Consider the following 12,123-nt stretch of genomic DNA (forward strand, 5'->3'; position numbering starts at 1 on the left):
AACCCCACTGACCTCCTGCACTGGGCGTCTAACCCCACTGACCTCCTGCACTGGGCGTCTAACCTCACTGACCTCATGCACTGGGCGTCTAACCCCACTGACCTCCTGCACTGGGTGTCTAACCCCACTGACCTCCTGCACTGGGCGTCTAGCCAGACGCTGTTCATCCACGTCCAGGTTTATTTCTGACTGTGTTCTGTCTCTGTCCTGTATGCCCAACAGCATCCTGACTGTGTTCTGTCTCTGTCCTGTAGGCCCAACAGCATCCTGACTGTGTTCTGTCTCTGTCCTGTAGGTCCAACAGCATCCTGACTGTTTTCTGTCCTGCTGGCCCAACAGCATCCTGACTGTGTTCTGTCTCTGTCTTACTGGCCCAACAGCATCCTGACGGTGTTCTGTCTCTGTCCTACTGGCCCAACAGCATCCTGACTGTGTTCTGTCTCTGTCCTGCTGGCCCAACAGCATCCTGACTGTGTTATGTCTCTGTCCTGTAGGCCCAACAGCATCCTGACTGTGTTCTGTCTCTGTCCTGTAGGCCCAACAGCATCCTGACTTTGTTCTGTCCTGCTGGCCCAACAGCATCCTGACTGTGTTCTGTCTCTGTCCTGTAGGCCCAACAGCATCCTGACTGTGTTCTGTCTCTGTCCTGCTGGCCCAACAGCATCCTGACTGTGTTATGTCTCTGTCCTGTAGGCCCAACAGCATCCTGACTGTGTTCTGTCTCTGTCCTGTAGGCCCAACAGCATCCTGACTTTGTTCTGTCCTGCTGGCCCAACAGCATCCTGACTGTGTTCTGTCTCTGTCCTGTAGGCCCAACAGCATCCTGACTGTGTTCTGTCTCTGTCCTGCTGGCCCAACAGCATCCTGACTGTGTTCTGTCTCTGTCCTGTAGGCCCAACAGCATCCTGACTGTGTTCTGTCCTGCTGGCCCAACAGCATCCTGACTGTGTTCTGTCTCTGTCTTGCTGGCCCAACAGCATCCTGACTGTGTTCTGTCTCTGTCCTGTAGGCCCAACAGCATCCTGACTGTGTTCTGTCCTGCTGGCCCAACAGCATCCTGACTGTGTTCTGTCTCTGTCCTGCTGGCCCAACAGCATCCTGGCTGTGTTCTGTCTCTGTCCTGCTGGCCCAACAGCATCCTGACTGTGTTCTGTCTCTGTCCTGTAGGCCCAACAGCATCCTGACTGTGTTCTGTCTCTGTCCTGCTGGCCCAACAGCATCCTGACTGTGTTCTGTCTCTGTCCTACTGGCCCAACAGCATCCTGACTGTGTTCTGTCTCTGTCCTACTGGCCCAACAGCATCCTGACTGTGTTCTGTCTCTGTCCTGTAGGCCCAACAGCATCCTGACTGTGTTCTGTCTCTGTCCTGCTGGCCCAACAGCATCCTGACTGTGTTCTGTCTCTGTCCTACTGGCCCAACAGCATCCTGACTGTGTTCTGTCTCTGTCCTGCTGGCCCAACAGCATCCTGACTGTGTTCTGTCTCTGTCCTGCTGGCCCAACAGCATCCTGACTGTGTTCTGTCTCTGTCCTGTAGGCCCAACAGCATCCTGACTGTGTTCTGTCTCTGTCCTGCTGGCCCAACAGCATCCTGACTGTGTTCTGTCTCTGTCCTGCTGGCCCAACAGCATCCTGACTGTGTTCTGTCTCTGTCCTGTAGGCCCAACAGCATCCTGACTGTGTTCTGTCTCTGTCCTGTAGGCCCAACAGCATCCTGACTGTGTTCTGTCTCTGTCCTGCTGGCCCAACAGCATCCTGACTGTGTTCTGTCTCTGTCCTGTAGGCCCAACAGCATCCTTGACTGTGTTCTGTCTCTGTCCTGTAGGCCCAACAGCATCCTGACTGTGTTCCGTCTCTGTCCTGCTGGCCCAACAGCATCCTGACTGTGTTCTGTCTCTGTCCTGCTGGCCCAACAGCATCCTGACTGTGTTCTGTCTCTGTCCTGTATGCCCAACAGCATCCTGACTGTGTTCTGTCTCTGTCCTGTAGGCCCAACAGCATCCTGACTGTGTTCCGTCTCTGTCCTGTATGCCCAACAGCATCCTGACTGTGTTCTGTCTCTGTCCTGTAGGCCCAACAGCATCCTTGACTGTGTTCTGTCTCTGTCCTGTAGGCCCAACAGCATCCTGACTGTGTTCTGTCTCTGTCCTGTAGGCCCAACAGCATCCTGACTGTGTTCTGTCTCTGTCCTGTAGGCCCAACAGCATCCTTGACTGTGTTCTGTCTCTGTCCTGTAGGCCCAACAGCATCCTCAGACTGAGGTTGGACCACTTTGCTACAGAGTGCAGCTGGGACCACCTGTATGTGTACGATGGTGATTCTATCTACACTCCTCTACTGGCTGCCTTCAGGTGGGTACAGGGAGGACGATGGTGGTGGTGGTGAGCTGTATGGTGGTGGTGGTGGTGGTGGTGGTGAGCTGTATGGTGGTGGTGGTGAGCTGTATGGTGGTGTTGGTGGTGGTGGTGAGCTGTATGGTGGTGGTGAGCTGTATGGTGGTGGTGGTGGTGAGCTGTATGGTGGTGGTGGTGGTGAGCTGTATGGTGTTGGTGGTGGTGAGCTGTATGGTGGTGGTGGTGGTGGTGAGCTGTATGGTGGTGGTGGTAGTGGTGGTGAGCTGTATGGTGGTGGTGGTGGTGAGCTGTATGGTGGTGGTGGTGGTGAGCTGTATGGTGGTGGTGGTGAGCTGTATGGTGGTGGTGGTGGTGAGCTGTATGGTGCTGGTGGTGGTGGTGAGCTGTATGGTGGTGGTGGTGAGCTGTATGGTGGTGGTGGTGGTGAGCTGTATGGTGGTGGTGGTGGTGAGCTGTATGGTGGTGGTGGTGGTGAGCTGTATGGTGGTGGTGGTGGTGATGAGCTGTATGGTGGTGGTGGTGGTGGTGAGCTGTATGGTGGTGGTGGTGGTGAGCTGTATGGTGGTGGTGGTGAGCTGTATGGTGGTGGTGGTGGTGGTGGTGAGCTGTATGGTGGTGGTGGTGGTGGTGAGCTGTATGGTGGTGGTGGTGGTGGTGGTGAGCTGTATGGTGGTGGTGGTGAGCTGTATGGTGGTGGTGGTGGTGGTGGTGAGCTGTATGGTGGTGGTGGTGGTGGTGGTGAGCTGTGTGGTGGTGGTGGTGGTGGTGAGCTGTATGGTGGTGGTGGTGAGCTGTATGGTGGTGGTGGTGAGCTGTGTGGTGTTGGTGGTGGTGAGCTGTATGGTGGTGGTGAGCTGTATGGTGGTGGTGGTGGTGGTGAGCTGTATGGTGGTGGTGGTGGTGAGCTGTGTGGTGTTGGTGGTGGTGGTGAGCTGTATGGTGGTGGTGGTGGTGAGCTGTATGGTGGTGGTGGTGAGCTGTATGGTGGTGGTGGTGGTGAGCTGTATGGTGGTGGTGGTGGTGGTGAGCTGTATGGTGGTGGTGGTGGTGAGCTGTATGGTGGTGGTGGTGGTGTTGGTGGTGAGCTGTATGGTGGTGGTGGTGGTGTTGGTGGTGAGCTGTATGGTGGTGGTGGTGGTGGTGAGCTGTATGGTGGTGGTGGTGGTGAGCTGTATGGTGGTGGTGTTGGTGGTGAGCTGTATGGTGGTGGTGGTGGTGAGCTGTATGGTGGTGGTGGTGAGCTGTATGGTGGTGGTGGTGGTGAGCTGTATGGTGGTGGTGGTGGTGAGCTGTATGGTGGTGGTGGTGGTGAGCTGTATGGTGGTGGTGGTGAGCTGTATGGTGGTGGTGGTGGTGGTGGTGAGCTGTATTATGGTGGTGGTGAGCTGTATGGTGGTGGTGGTGGTGAGCTGTGTGGTGGTGGTGGTGGTGAGCTGTGTGGTGGTGGTGAGCTGAATGGTGGTGGTGGTGAGCTGTATGGTGGTGGTGAGCTGTATGGTGGTTCGGGGTGGTGAGCTGTGTGGTGGTGAGCTGTGTGGTGGTGGTGGTGGTGAGCTGTGTGGTGGTGGTGAGCTGAATGGTGGTGGTGGTGAGCTGTATGGTGGTGGTGAGCTGTATGGTGGTTCGGGGTGGTGAGCTGTGTGGTGGTGAGCTGTGTGGTGGTGAGCTGTATGGTGGTGGTGGTGAGCTGTATGTGTATTTTAAAAAACTGTTTTAAGTAAGAAATAGGCTTTGGTCAAAAGCCGAAAAAGAAAGGAAATTCACGTGCACCACAATGCCTCCTCCTCCCATGCTCCACCAAGGTTTTCCAACTGACAGATTTGATCTACTACAGTAGCTCTGTCCTGCTGGCCCAACCTACAGTAGCTCTGTCCTGCTGGCCCAACCTACAGTAGCTCTGTCCTGCTGGCCCAACCTACAGTAGCTCTGTCCTGCTGGCCCAACCTACAGTAGCTATGTCCTGCTGGCCCAACCTACAGTAGCTATGTCCTGCTGGCCCAACCTACAGTAGCTCTGTCCTGCTGGCCCAACCTACAGTAGCTATGTCCTGCTGGCCCAACCTACAGTAGCTATGTCCTGCTGGCCCAACCTACAGTAGCTCTGTCCTGCTGGCCCAACCTACAGTAGCTCTGTCCTGCTGGCCCAACCTACAGTAGCTCTGTCCTGCTGGCCCAACCTACAGTAGCTCTGTCCTGCTGGCCCAACCTACAGTAGCTATGTCCTGCTGGCCCAACCTACAGTAGCTATGTCCTGCTGGCCCAACCTACAGTAGCTATGTCCTGCTGGCCCAACCTACAGTAGCTCTGTCCTGCTGGCCCAACCTACAGTAGCTCTGTCCTGCTGGCCCAACCTACAGTAGCTCTGTCCTGCTGGCCCAACCTACAGTAGCTCTGTCCTGCTGGCCCAACCTACAGTAGCTCTGTCCTGCTGGCCCAACCTACAGTAGCTCTGTCCTGCTGGCCCAACCTACAGTAGCTCTGTCCTGCTGGCCCAACCTACAGTAGCTCTGTCCTGCTGGCCCAACCTACAGTAGCTCTGTCCTGCTGGCCCAACCTACAGTAGCTCTGTCCTGCTGGCCCAACCTACAGTAGCTCTGTCCTGCTGGCCCAACCTACAGTAGCTCTGTCCTGCTGGCCCAACCTACAGTAGCTCTGTCCTGCTGGCCCAACCTACAGTAGCTCTGTTGGATTCTTCTTCAAACAATGTGTAGAGGATACAAACCTTCTCAAACAGTGAGAGGTCTCTGTCCATTCAGAGACAGAGACATCAGAGACATCAGTATCCAGCCTGTCTGTCAGAGTGCCAGGTCTCTGTCCATTCAGAGACATCAGTATCTGTCTGTCAGAGTGCCAGGTCTCTGTCCATTCAGAGACATCAGTATCTGTCTGTCAGAGTGCCAGGTCTCTGTCCATTCAGAGACATCAGTATCTGTCTGTCAGAGTGCCAGGTCTCTCTCCATTCAGAGACATCAGTATCTGTCTGTCAGAGTGCCAGGTCTCTCTCCATTCAGAGACATCAGTATCCAGCCTGTCTGTCAGAGTGTCAGGTCTCTGTCCATTCAGAGACATCAGTATCTGTCTGTCAGAGTGCCAGGTCTCTCTCCATTCAGAGACATCAGTATCTGTCTGTCAGAGTGCCAGGTCTCTCTCCATTCAGAGACATCAGTATCCAGCCTGTCTGTCAGAGTGCCAGGTCTCTGTCCATTCAGAGACATCAGTATCTGTCTGTCAGAGTGCCAGGTCTCTGTCCATTCAGAGACATCAGTATCTGTCTGTCAGAGTGCCAGGTCTCTGTCCATTCAGAGACATCAGTATCTGTCTGTCAGAGTGCCAGGTCTCTCTCCATTCAGAGACATCAGTATCTGTCTGTCAGAGTGCCAGGTCTCTCTCCATTCAGAGACATCAGTATCCAGCCTGTCTGTCAGAGTGTCAGGTCTCTGTCCATTCAGAGACATCAGTATCTGTCTGTCAGAGTGCCAGGTCTCTCTCCATTCAGAGACATCAGTATCTGTCTGTCAGAGTGCCAGGTCTCTGTCCATTCAGAGACATCAGTATCCAGCCTGTCTGTCAGAGTGCCAGGTCTCTGTCCATTCAGAGACATCAGTATCTGTCTGTCAGAGTGCCAGGTCTCTGTCCATTCAGAGACATCAGTATCTGTCTGTCAGAGTGCCAGGTCTCTGTCCATTCAGAGACATCAGTATCTGTCTGTCAGAGTGCCAGGTCTCTGTCCATTCAGAGACATCAGTATCTGTCTGTCAGAGTGCCAGGTCTCTGTCCATTCAGAGACATCAGTATCTGTCTGTCAGAGTGCCAGGTCTCTCTCCATTCAGAGACATCAGTATCTGTCTGTCAGAGTGCCAGGTCTCTCTCCATTCAGAGACATCAGTATCCAGCCTGTCTGTCAGAGTGTCAGGTCTCTGTCCATTCAGAGACATCAGTATCTGTCTGTCAGAGTGCCAGGTCTCTCTCCATTCAGAGACATCAGTATCTGTCTGTCAGAGTGCCAGGTCTCTGTCCATTCAGAGACATCAGTATCCAGCCTGTCTGTCAGAGTGCCAGGTCTCTGTCCATTCAGAGACATCAGTATCTGTCTGTCAGAGTGCCAGGTCTCTGTCCATTCAGAGACATCAGTATCTGTCTGTCAGAGTGTCAGGTCTCTGTCCATTCAGAGACATCAGTATCTGTCTGTCAGAGTGTCAGGTCTCTGTCCATTCAGAGACATCAGTATCTGTCTGTCAGAGTGTCAGGTCTCTGTCCATTCAGAGACATCAGTATCCAGCCTGTCTGTCAGAGTGTCAGGTCTCTGTCCATTCAGAGACATCAGTATCTGTCTGTCAGAGTGTCAGGTCTCTGTCCATTCAGAGACATCAGTATCTGTCTGTCAGAGTGTCAGGTCTCTGTCCATTCAGAGACATCAGTATCCAGCCTGTCTGTCAGAGTGTCAGGTCTCTGTCCATTCAGAGACATCAGTATCTGTCTGTCAGAGTGTCAGGTCTCTCTCCATTCAGAGACATCAGTATCTGTCTGTCAGAGTGCCAGGTCTCTCTCCATTCAGAGACATCAGTATCTGTCTGTCAGAGTGTCAGGTCTCTGTCCATTCAGAGACATCAGTATCCAGCCTGTCTGTCAGAGTGTCAGGTCTCTGTCCATTCAGAGACATCAGTATCTGTCTGTCAGAGTGTCAGGTCTCTCTCCATTCAGAGACATCAGTATCTGTCTGTCAGAGTGTCAGGTCTCTGTCCATTCAGAGACATCAGTATCCCTTCCGCTGATTCTACATTTCTTCACAGGGACATGCTTATCACAAATCTGTCTGTGCTCACAAAACAGTCCTGTAGCTTAGCATCTGATTACCTGAAACAGTCCTGTAGCTTAGCATCTGATTACTTGAAACAGTCCTGTAGCTTAGCATCTGATTACCTGAAACGGTCCTGTAGCTTAGCATCTGATTACCTGAAACGGTCCTGTAGCTTAGCATCTGATTACCTGAAACGGTCCTGTAGCTTAGCATCTGATTACCTGAAACGGTCCTGTAGCTTAGCATCTGATTACCTGAAACAGTCCTGTAGCTTAGCATCTGATTACCTGAAACAGTCCTGTAGCTTAGCATCTGATTACCTGAAACAGTCCTGTAGCTTAGCATCTGATTACCTGAAACAGTCCTGTAGCTTAGCATCTGATTACCTGAAACAGTCCTGTAGCTTAGCATCTGATTACCTGAAACAGTCCTGTAGCTTAGCATCTGCGTCACCTGACCACTTCCGTTTCCAGCGAGTCACTGGTACTTCCTGCTTTAGTGTTTGCTTGGAAGCAGGAATCAGGAGGATAAAATGATGGTGAGGTTTCCCAAATGTTGGGCGAGGGAGAGCTTAGTATGAGTTTCTGTGTGGAGTAAAGGTGGTCTATAGTTTATTTTCCTCTGGTTGCACATGTGGCTGGTAGAAATGAGGTAAAACAGATTTAATTTTCCCTGCATTAAAGTCTCCGGCCACTAGGAGCGCCGCTTCTGGATGAGCGTTTTCCTGTTTGCTTATGGCCTTATAGAGTTGGTTGGTGCGCTCTTAGTGCCAGTGTCTGTTTGTGCTGGTAAATAGACGGCTACGAAAAATACAGATAATCACTCTCTTGGTAGATAGTGTGGTCTACAGCTTATCATTAGGTACTCTACCTCAGGTGAGCAATACCTCAAAACTACATACATTTTAGACAACCCGCACCAGCGGTTATTGACAAATAGACACACACCCCCACCCCTCGTCTTACCAGACGTAGCTGTTCTGTCCTACCGATGGAAACCCAGTCAACTGTATATTATCTTTGTCGTCGTACAGTTTTTTAATGTCCCGTTGATAGGAAAGGTGTGTGCCTTTCCAAATCATGTCCAATCCATTTAATTTACCACAGGTGGACTCCAATCAAGTTGTAGAAACATCTCAAGGATGATCAATGGAAACAGGATGCACCTGAGCTCAATTTCAAGTCTCGTAGCGAAGAGTCTGAATAGTGATGTATATAAGGTTTTACTGTTTCTTTCTTTAAATAAATGTGCATATATATATTTTTTTACAATATATTAGCTTTGCCTGAATACTTTGTGAATGTACTGTAGGTGCAGCTCCTACGTGGAGGTGGAAGCCGCCAATCTGTAAAAGTCTGTTTCCCCGTATGGTGCTAAGTGTTAGACGCCATTTTGGAAAAAGTCATTTATAAGCCACACATAAAACCGGTAGGAATCAGCTAACCCAACCACAGACTAGAACCCAGCCTGCACTAGAACCCACAATAAAGACAACCACAGACTAGAACCCAGCCTGCACTAGAACCCACAATAAACACAACCACAGACTAGAACCCAGCCTGCACTAGAACCCACAATAAAGACAACCACAGACTAGAACCCAGCCTGCACTAGAACCCACAATAAAGACAACCACAGACTAGAACCCAGCCAGCACTAGAACCCACAATAAAGACAACCACAGACTAGAACCCAGCCTGCACTATAACCCACAATAAAGACAACCACAGACTAGAACGCAGCCTGCACTAGAACCACAATAAAGACAACCACAACTAGAACCCAGCCTGCACTAGAACCCACAATAAAGACAACCACAGACTAGAACCCTAGCCAGCACTAGAACCCACAATAAAGACAACCACAGACTAGAACCTAGCCGGCACTAGAACCCACAATAAAGACAACCACAGACTAGAACCCAGCCTGCACTAGAACCCACAATAAAGACAACCACAGACGAGAACCCAGCCAGCACTAGAACCCACAATAAAGACAACCACAGACTAGAACCCAGCCTGCACTAGAACCCACAATAAACACAACCAGAGACTAGAACCCAGCCAGCACTAGAACCCACAATAAACACAACCACAGACTAGAACCCAGCCTGCACTAGAACCCACAATAAACACAACCAGAGACTAGAACCCAGCCTGCACTAGAACCCACAATAAAGACAACCACAGACTAGAACGCAGCCTGCACTAGAACCCACAATAAAGACAACCACACACTAGAACCCAGCCTGCACTAGAACCCACAATAAAGACAATCACAGACTAGAACCCAGCCAGCACTAGAACCCACAATAAACACAACCAGAGACTAGAACCCAGCCGGCACTAGAACCCACAATAAACACAACCACAGACTAGAACCTAGCCGGCACTAGAACCCACAATAAAGACAACCACACACTAGAACCCAGCCTGCACTAGAACCCACAATAAAGACAACCACAGACGAGAACCCAGCCTGCACTAGAACCCACAATAAAGACAATCACAGACTAGAACCCAGCCAGCACTAGAACCCACAATAAACACAACCAGAGACTAGAACCCAGCCGGCACTAGAACCCACAATAAACACAACCACAGACTAGAACCTAGCCGGCACTAGAACCCACAATAAAGACAACCACACACTAGAACCCAGCCTGCACTAGAACCCACAATAAAGACAACCACAGACGAGAACCCAGCCAGCACTAGAACCCACAATAAAGACAACCACAGACTAGAACCCAGCCTGCACTAGAACCCACAATAAACACAACCACAGACTAGAACCCAGCCAGCATTAGAACCCACAATAAACACAACCACAGACTAGAACCCAGCCTGCACTAGAACCCACAATAAACACAACCACAGACTAGAACCCAGCCTGCACTAGAACCCACAATAAAGAAAACCACAGACTAGAACCCAGCCTGCACTAGAACACACAATAAAGACAACCACAGACTAGAACCTAGCCGGCACTAGAACCCACAATAAAGACAACCACAGACTAGAACCTAGCCGGCACTAGAACCCACAATAAAGACAACTACAGACTAGAACCCAGCTACACTAGAACCCACAATAAAGACAACCACAGACTAGAACCCAGCCAGCACTAGAACCCACAATAAAGACTTAAAAGACAACCACAGACTAGAACCCAGCCTGCACTAGAACCCACAATAAACACAACCAGAGACTAGAACCCAGCCAGCACTAGAACCCACAATAAACACAACCACAGACTAGAACCCAGCCAGCACTAGAACCCACAATAAACACAACCAGAGACTAGAACCCAGCCAGCACTAGAACCCACAATAAACACAACCAGAGACTAGAACCCAGCCAGCACTAGAACCCACAATAAACACAACCACAGACTAGAACCCAGCCTGCACTAGAACCCACAATAAACACAACCAGAGACTAGAACCCAGCCTGCACTAGAACCCACAATAAAGACAACCACAGACTAGAACGCAGCCTGCACTAGAACCCACAATAAAGACAACCACAGACTAGAACGCAGCCTGCACTAGAACCCACAATAAAGACAACCACACACTAGAACCCAGCCTGCACTAGAACCCACAATAAACACAACCACAGACTAGAACCCAGCCTGCACTAGAACCCACAATAAACACAACCAGAGACTAGAACCCAGCCGGCACTAGAACCCACAATAAACACAACCACAGACTAGAACCTAGCCGGCACTAGAACCCACAATAAAGACAACCACACACTAGAACCCAGCCTGCACTAGAACCCACAATAAACACAACCACAGACTAGAACCTAGCCGGCACTAGAACCCACAATAAAGACAACCACACACTAGAACCCAGCCTGCACTAGAACCCACAATAAAGACAATCACAGACTAGAACCCAGCCAGCACTAGAACCCACAATAAACACAACCACAGACTAGAACCCAGCCTGCACTAGAACCCACAATAAACACAACCACAGACTAGAACCCAGCCAGCACTAGAACCCACAATAAACACAACCACAAACTAGAACCCAGCCTGCACTAGAACCCACAATAAACACAACCACAGACTAGAACCCAGCCTGCACTAGAACCCACAATAAACACAACCACAGACTAGAACCCAGCCTGCACTAGAACCCACAATAAAGAAAACCACAGACTAGAACCCAGCTTGCACTAGAACCCACAATAAACACAACCAGAGACTAGAACTAGAGGTTCATGTAGAGTCTCAGTCCAGGATGGTGGAAAGCCGGGAGGTTCATGTAGTGTCTCAGTCCAGACTGGTGGAAAGCCGGGAGGTTCATGTAGTGTCTCAGTCCAGACTGGTGGAAAGCCGGGAGGTTCATGTAGTGTCTCAGTCCAGGATGGTGGAAAGCCGGGAGGTTCATGTAGTGTCTCAGTCCAGGATGGTGGAAAGCCGGGAGGTTCATGTAGTGTCTCAGTCCAGGATGGTGGAAAGCCGGGAGGTTCATGTAGTGTCCCAGTCCAGGATGGTGGAAAGCCGGGAGGTTCATGTAGTGTCTCAGTCCAGGATGGTGGAAAGCCGGGAGGTTCATGTAGTGTCTCAGTCCAGGATGGTGGAAAACCGGGAGGTTCATGTAGTGTCTCAGTCCAGGATGGTGGAAAGCCGGGAGGTTCATGTAGTGTCTCAGTCCAGGATGGTGGAAAGCCGGCAGGGAGACGAGCTCATTACCGGCCCGTGGGAGAGACTGAGTAAACCAAGTGGAGTTCTGGGTTGGTAGTCGTCCACAACACAATGTGAAGTGGAAGGATGAAAACAGCAGTATGTATGTGTCTGCTGAGACAACGCACCAGGGCAGAGGAGGGTGTCCATACAGACCTGAACTCTGTATGCAATATTGCCCTGGCATGTGAGAGATGTGCAGGGGAGGGAGAGTACTCAGTAATGACCTGTTAATCTGGGGTAAACCAGGAGTTGATACCTAAGAATGG

General features: G+C 50.9%; 1 protein-coding gene across 1 annotated transcript in view; it reads left to right on the forward strand.

Moving 5' to 3' along the window:
- LOC135574386 (GDNF family receptor alpha-4-like) overlaps window positions 1–12,123 on the forward strand; it is a 780,873-nt gene that overhangs the window by 595,927 nt on the left and 172,823 nt on the right. The gene's annotated exons all lie outside the window — the stretch shown is intronic.

This window comes from Oncorhynchus nerka, linkage group LG12 (genome assembly GCF_034236695.1).
Source record: "Oncorhynchus nerka isolate Pitt River linkage group LG12, Oner_Uvic_2.0, whole genome shotgun sequence".
In the NCBI taxonomy this organism is placed as follows: Eukaryota; Metazoa; Chordata; class Actinopteri; order Salmoniformes; family Salmonidae; genus Oncorhynchus; species Oncorhynchus nerka.